This window comes from Pinus tabuliformis, chromosome 6, assembly GCF_031772625.1.
Source record: "Pinus tabuliformis cultivar Carrire ecotype Pingquan chromosome 6, CPIR1, whole genome shotgun sequence".
Classification (NCBI taxonomy): domain Eukaryota; kingdom Viridiplantae; phylum Streptophyta; class Pinopsida; order Pinales; family Pinaceae; genus Pinus; species Pinus tabuliformis.
In genome coordinates, this window is record NC_142292.1 from 1,028,171,370 (window position 1) to 1,028,179,094 (window position 7,725).

Below are 7,725 nucleotides of genomic sequence, written 5' to 3' on the forward strand. Positions count from 1 at the left end.
CAGTCATTGCTGACCAGTACCTCTTTATTTTTGTCAAGCTTGAGGAGGATAACATATGCTTGTTCTATAATTTGCCCTTCGGGCAAACCCATCGCTATGTTTTAACGAGCCTAGCGATAGTGAAACTTGTTGTCCTCTATAGACAAGTTTTTTGCTATTAAAATTTTAACGAGTTTAACGACAAAGATAACTCTGTCCTTTTCAATTTTAGAGAGTCTGAAAAGGAACGTAAAGGAAACTCCAAAATTCCTTTTTCGTCATCTAATCTGTTAAGTCCGAAAAAGTATAAAACAATACATAAGGGATGAATTTTCGATCCTTTTAACGAGCTGAACAAAACAAGCGCTCGATCTTTTTGTGTAATAATCCCTCAGGTCCAAAAAGATTAAAATTTAGAGGAGGGATAGTGCTTCCGGTCCCTTTAACGAGCTGGAGAGGCCAATGGCTCGGCAATCTTTTCATTTTTTACGAGTCGATTGAAAAGAGCTTAAAGGAGACTCGTCTTTTGAGGAACGAGTGATAAAATGGGTAGCAGCTGATTCCAGGTAAGGTTTGGAATTTTCCAATCACGGAAATGTTACAAGGATGGCTAACACGATCACTCTTCACAGCTGTTCCTCAAAATGGGTAAACAATCAAATGGAGGTGAATGATCAGCCAATGTAAAAGTGGAGGTGACAGTGCAAACACAACCAAGGCTTTAAAGGCTAAAGTATTACATTCACGATGGTTATTTACCGGAAATTGGTTCATTTTTTAATGAGCTTAAACTCTGGAGGAACATGTGCTCATTGCTTATGTTTATTTTTTAACGAGCATGAAGTCCGCGCTAAAACTGCTCGATTAATCCAGTCGTATAATAAGAATGTCTCATATATAAAAACGGCAATTTTTAGAGTTTTGCCCCACATCCTTCCTTTATGCAAGTTAGGAAACGACCAATCCTACGAGTTTAAAGGGTTAGAGGACCTACAAATTTAAAAAATAAATAGTCGCTCTTCGCTTGCACGCCAAAAGGTTTGCATGCCCCCAGGTATAAAACAGAGTTTCAAGGTCACCCTTCAAATCACCAACAAAACATTTGTTTTATCAGGAAAGGTATACCTCTTACAGGTTACCAAAGATTGTTCTATTCACGGAGTAAACAAAACACTTCTTCAGTGATGTTTATCGAAATAAACAAAGGTGAGTGGCAATGCCTGCCAACCCACATAACTTTGACAAGAGAATCTTATTCCAGTCCAACTCCCTCTTCTAATCACCGATGGGAGTACGGAGGTCATATACTCTCGCGGAAACCTACCCTATACCCAAAGTTTTCCTGCCGAAGCAGAACAGGGTGCATGCCCCTTGGGTTTTAATCATGTCCCCCGAATCACTCGCATTCATCAGGTGGATGGACTGGAGATTGATGAGACATTCCTTGTGTGAAAAGACCATTCAGGGATGGCATGTGACTATTTGCTCTGTGTGATCTGGGAAATGAAAGCTGGTCTATGAGCTTGACCACTCTTCCTTCGTGTGGAAAACACATTACTCTAAAGAGTGAGGAGACAATCGCTCCCATGCAATGAATATAGTCTCGTCCGAGGAGTAGATTATAATCCAGGGGTCCTTGGACTACCATTACGTTCATTTGAACAGTTTTCCCTCTCAATGTTATGGGCACATTGGGAAGGATCCCTAACGGTCAACTGGTTCCTTTGTCAAAGCCTATTAGATTTCTCATCTCAGGCAAAAGTGATGGTGAACCAAGCGCTTTCCAGGCTGTCGAGGAAAGGATACTCACAGAAGCCTCTTCATCTATGATGGTATCAGCCATAACCATTCTATATATTTGAACAATAATTCGGAATGGTACAATAGCTGGTAAACGGGGTCTACCTAGTTGATTCCAGTCGAAGGAGACAACTAGGTTGCTTGGAGGTGGGACCGAATAGACGACCGGGTATGACTCTGACGAACTTCCTTCCTGCGGTAAAGGAATGGGTAAATTGCCCCCATGTTCATCGGAGTCTGTGCTTACGAAAAGAATTTGGACAGTGTCATCCTTGTTCTCTTCGATGACTGTATCATCTGAAGATGGAACCTCTGAAGGCAAGACCGGGTCAACTGCCGCCTCGACCTTTTGACTTTCGTCTGGTATGGGTTCAGATGGTTTGTCTTCAATGATAGATGTTTCGGCCGACCACCTGAGTGGGTAAGCCGGCTTTTCAACTAGTGACGGACTCGGCAAGAGTTTTTTATATCCAGGAGGAAGTCGTAACGGTGAAACCGAACGATCGTCCAAAACTCTTTTAGCCTCGTCTAAGAATGGACAACGGTGGACGGCATGATCGCCTTCGCACAGTTTACAAGGAAATCTACATTTTCCTTTTTGTCCTGGGGCTTCACTTTCACTAGTTAACGGTGTGCTTCCAACATGATCATCAGAGGTTGATGACACCGGGTTGTGAAAACGAGGAGACCAGTCCCTTAAGATCCAAGGGATGCAAGGAAAATCTCTATGATAGTGGTCTCCTTTGCAAATGACACATGGCGATTTAGGCCTGGTCGGTGCAATGTGTGGATTTTCACTAGACGATGCTTAGTTGCCCCCTTTCGCTTTTGGCTCCTTCTTCTTCTTCGCTTTCTTCTTCTTTTCCTCCTTCTTCTCAGATACTTGATTTTTGGCTTTACCAGCCCCATCAAGCGAAGAGGAAGGAGGAGAGGAAGAATTGGAGGAAGTAGAAGGTTGGTGGGTAACCCTGGATTCGTCTAGTTGCTAACTCGATTGTTCAAGAATTGCGGTTTTCTGAACAACAGAGGTTGAGAAGAGCCATACGGGCAAGCCGATTGTCAGTCCTCGAAGCGACAATGTGGCCATATGGGGTGCACCAACATCTCCCCAAGAGGAGAAGGGACTAGGATTTCCTCCAAGGGGAATTCCTTGGTTGGTGGATTCCATTTTCTCAACCCAAGATCAACGTAGCAAAGGGTGATGATTATTCCGTTTAAAATAAATTGTAGATGCTTTGACACAACTTGTTTTTTCAATTTTTAAGAGTCGAGAAAAAACAAAAGATGACTCTAGTCACCTTCGATTTTTAATGAGCCTGAAGTGACAAGTGCTGAGATGGACCTTTTCCATTAAGGAGTCTAAAAAGGAACGAAAAGGACTGCTCTGGAAATCTAGGTAGAGGGATTACCAAACCAATCGCAAAAATACAGAATACTTTTTACGGTACGACAATCAATCTTCCTGAATGATGTGTTCAGTGCATTGCGATCGATAGGGCGGCAGACACGGCTTCCTATGGATAAAGGATTAAGCCTATTGTGGTCTCCCAAAATATAGTCGATGGTACGTGGGAGCACAAGTCCGTACTGGTACTTATCGTCTCCAAGTGGAGGAATCACCCAACCATCAGTGAGAACAACAGTTACCAGGCTTTACGACGCCGGAATACGTCTCTAGCCTAGACTTCTAAATGTTGTGCGTTAGGTTCCAAAGCGTTGTTAGATTCATTGAATTTATTTTATAGTTGATCTTGTTTATGAAGTTTGCCTTTCAAGTTCACCGTGAGATGTAGTATAATTCCTAAAATGCAATCTAAGATGATAAACAATATTTTATCTTCTTTGTGCAATGAAAATCCTAGCTACTAAGGAAAGAAAGACAGAATTCTTTCACAAAGAGCAAAGAGCGCACTCTAAATGCACTTTCCTAAATCAAACCAATCAGACTGTCTAAATGCAAATGCACATGCATGTATTTGTTTTCGTCTTTCTTAATATATAAATGATAAAAAGAAAGTTGATGCACAAATCTGAATTTCTTTTCAAGCGACAATTATCAACAAGTTTCTTTTCGAAATCAAAAATAGAGGCAATCACAACACCTTACGATTCTGAAATGAATACTTGTTTTTGACACTAGAAAAACTACAAATTCAGACCAAATACAATAGTAACAAGATAACGGACTATCAATAGCAATCAAACTCTTTCCTATGATCGAAAACGACACTTGCGACACTTTCAAATCAAAGGACGACAGTGCGATTATGTTACTTTTTACAAAGGAGAACTGAAAATGACTCAAAAAACACACAAAAACATTTACAGTTCTTTTGTACAAAGGAGGCAGAATAACAGCAAGGAAAAGGGGTTTCAAACGGATATACACTGATCACAGGCAACAAAATTTATGAATAGAACTGGAAAGAATGAATCACAAAAACCAAAACTGCATAATGCCTAGTCTGATCAGCACACCTGTAACACAGGGAATTTGAAATGTAGTGCACCTACTACACTCGGGAAGTGCGCTGAATTTCAGATTCTCAGAACTGTACCTGCGCTGGGCCAGAGACGAGACTTTGCTTGGGTTCCGGGTCATAGTTTGCAGTTCAGTTCATAGGTTTTGGCTGAGCAAAAGGTAATCAGTAATGCAACAATCAGGGGTAGATCTAAGGAGGATCTAAGAGCTATCACAAGGGCAATCAGAGAGTTTGTGAATCAGTTGTTTAAATCATAAACAGATCCCAGAGATTGACTGAAGTGGCATTTATCTACTTTGCATTTGCATAGCAAATGCAGTTCGAAAGCTACCTGGCTCGACTTCAGGCTCCGTCTGTGAGTTTATGAAATAGACAATAAGGAAGATAAACAAACAAACTAATTCGTCCCCAGCGGAGACGCCATTTTGTTACAGGGAAAAGTGTCTACTTAGAACTGCTTATCCCACTAAGGTGTGATAGCTGCCTTAGAAACAAACAAAGTAAAGCTACTTTCATTTTTCCTTTATGAAATATAGATAGAGAAGAACAAAGAAGACCAACCTCTGTCTTGCGCTAATCTCCTGGTTCGATTCCTCTCTTTCTTGATAGCCCTTCGCTACTTGTTCCCTTACACACCCAGCTTCACAAAGTACCTGTAAGATCACAGTAGCATAGCACTATACAAGAACATGGATCTATAATCATAAACAATCTAGGATCAGATGTAAATTGACCATACAAATGCAACAAACATAAATTACACAAGAGTATGGAGGAAAATTTGAATAGCTTTTATTGATAAACAAGAAAGAGCCAAGGGGAGTTACAACCAGTTGTTCTGACCCAGCATCATCCTCTCAGCAAGGAAGCCCCTCTTCACCTCATACAAAGCTTAGATCACCCAACAATCTGATGTTTTATCTCAAGAAACCAACAACAATTCCTTACAATATGCAAAATTCTAGCCTCTAGATCTATGGGATGAGGGATCCATATATAGATATCTGTAAGGGAGATGAGTCAGCTTGTGATTTGATTAGTGTCTTCCCTCTGATAGTTCTTGCTTCCACTTGGAGATTAATGATCTCTTACTCATCCTTGGTCGAATTCAGAGAGGCAAGTGTCACAGGAGAAGTTTCTGGAAGCTTCCATTGCCTCTCCACCTCGCGAAATGACACTGCCATTTGTCATTTCTTGCCCATCGCACCCCATAGAAGGGCTTTTTGAAATGCGATGCACCCACACAGTATGTTTAGGTGAGATGCAATGCACTTTGCCTATGGAGCAGCTGAAATGATCCTGTTTTGACTAATTCTGAGCAGTTTTTCATGGAGAACTTCTGGGAGAAGCTGTACTCAGATGACCTTGCTCCTTTAGGGGTTAGAACAACACTTTTAGGGACTTAGGAGCCCTTGGTTTATGTACATTTTATGCTTGGGGTTGCAGTGCCCAAAAATGTCTATAACAGTGGTAGAAGAAAAAGCGAGATGGTTCTTATGCAGATAATTTGCTTATTCTATGATTGATGGAGGACTCCCAAGAATGAAAATCGTGTGTCAGTCTTGTCCATAGAGAGAGAAAAAAGGACGCCCCTGGACTGGAGAGGAGCTTCCCGATGGTTCTTGGTTGGATTAGAAGTCTATATGATTGAGAATATTACAGATAAAGTGACCAATGGATATCTACAGGAAGCGACCATCGGACATGAAGAAATCATAGTAAGCCTCATATACGTAGTGGTTGTAACAATTGAATTACATATTTAGACTGGTATATATGGTTCATGTAGAGTAAGGATACTTCTACATTAAGTAGTATTCTAAGAGATTGATGCATCCTTGCTCGAAACGAGCAAGGAATTGAGGGTGGGGGAGATGTTGTAAGGATCTTTAGAGCTATGTTGTCACCATACATTATGTATCATGTAATTGTCAGTAAACCTTGATAAATGTGTAAGGTAAAGTAACTAGGTGGTTGAGAGTGGGTACAACCGCTCCAACCACATATCTCATGTGTAAATACACATTAAAGACTAATACAAACTCGGATTGGAATTCCCTTCCCAATATATGTTGTCATTTTTGTATGTACATGTATGTTCTTATTGTTCCATAATGTAGCATATTCTTGCTCTGTGTATATATTTGTAATAATCATAAAGGATCATTGTTGAATCCATTAAAGATAATTTTGTTCACTCTATTTTTTATTTGAAGAAATCCAAGGATATGTATGATATGCTCGTAAACTTGTACTTTATTCCTTGAGAAGTCAACTATATAGAAAAAGGAAGTCAAAGGATGAAGACATGGCCACTTATCTTATTAAGATTTCACAAATAGGAGACTAGTTGCAAAGGCTTGTGGAAACTATTTCTAATTCTAAAATGACTATTTGTATATTAAATGCTCTACAATTTGATTGGAACAGTTTTGATCTGAAAATGGGGCACTTAGGCTTCTTGTCTAACTTACAAGAACCTCTTACACTTCCAAAGCTTGAATATTGCCAAGTCTTATTGATTAACCAATGCGGAATTAAGAAATGCTTGAAAATAGAGGTATATGCTTATATTTATTGTTGGCTATTTATGGTGCGTTAAAATCTGTTGTGTATGCTAATATGTAAATACATACAATAAATACTAATGCATTAATAAACAATCACATAGAAACAACAATTTAATTAGGAATTCACCCACAACTCTTCGGCTACATCTCTATGAGCTCTAGTCAACTCAACTAGGCCCTCTGGGATTATGGTATAAGTCTTTTTTACAAGCTCTTGGCTTAACTCCTACTATTTTACATAGAAACAATGGGTTCAGACACCATGTTATTCCCTGGCTCTTGAAGCTCTGGCTCTTGATTCTAGCTCTTAGCTCTGGCTCTTAACTCTAGCTCTTAGCTCTGGCTCTTGGCTCTTGGTTTTGGCTCTTTGGCTCTGACTCTGGCTCTTCGGCTCTGGCTCTAGCTCTGGCTCTTCGACTCTGACTTCTTTCTGCCCTCTATTAGTTTATAGCCCTCTTGGCTTTTCACTTGACTTTCCAAGTGACTCCCTCAGCTGCTCTTTTTTCTTCTGCGCTACCTCCTTCGCCTTAGCTTCTTGCTTTGGCTTCACTTTTAGCAACCAACTACTTCTGTCTCTGTCGTTCTATGGATTTTAAGCCAAATCAGTGATGTATGTTCATTTTCCTTTTCAGGCTCTCTGCCTTCCAGCCTTTTTCCACCCAAATCCCCTCTCTGAGAATTAGCAATCATTACTAAATGCCCTCAGGGACGGCAGTCACCTGTGCTATAATGGAAAGGAGCCATCAGGCCTTTGAAATCCCAAATTTTGGCATTCTCGGCTTACACAGGAAAATACACTAACATGGGAAAAATCCGCAGGGAACACTCTTCGCTGGACTTCAAAAGTCCTTAATCCCGCTTTATATCATTATCAGGTCTGCCCTTAATTGTTG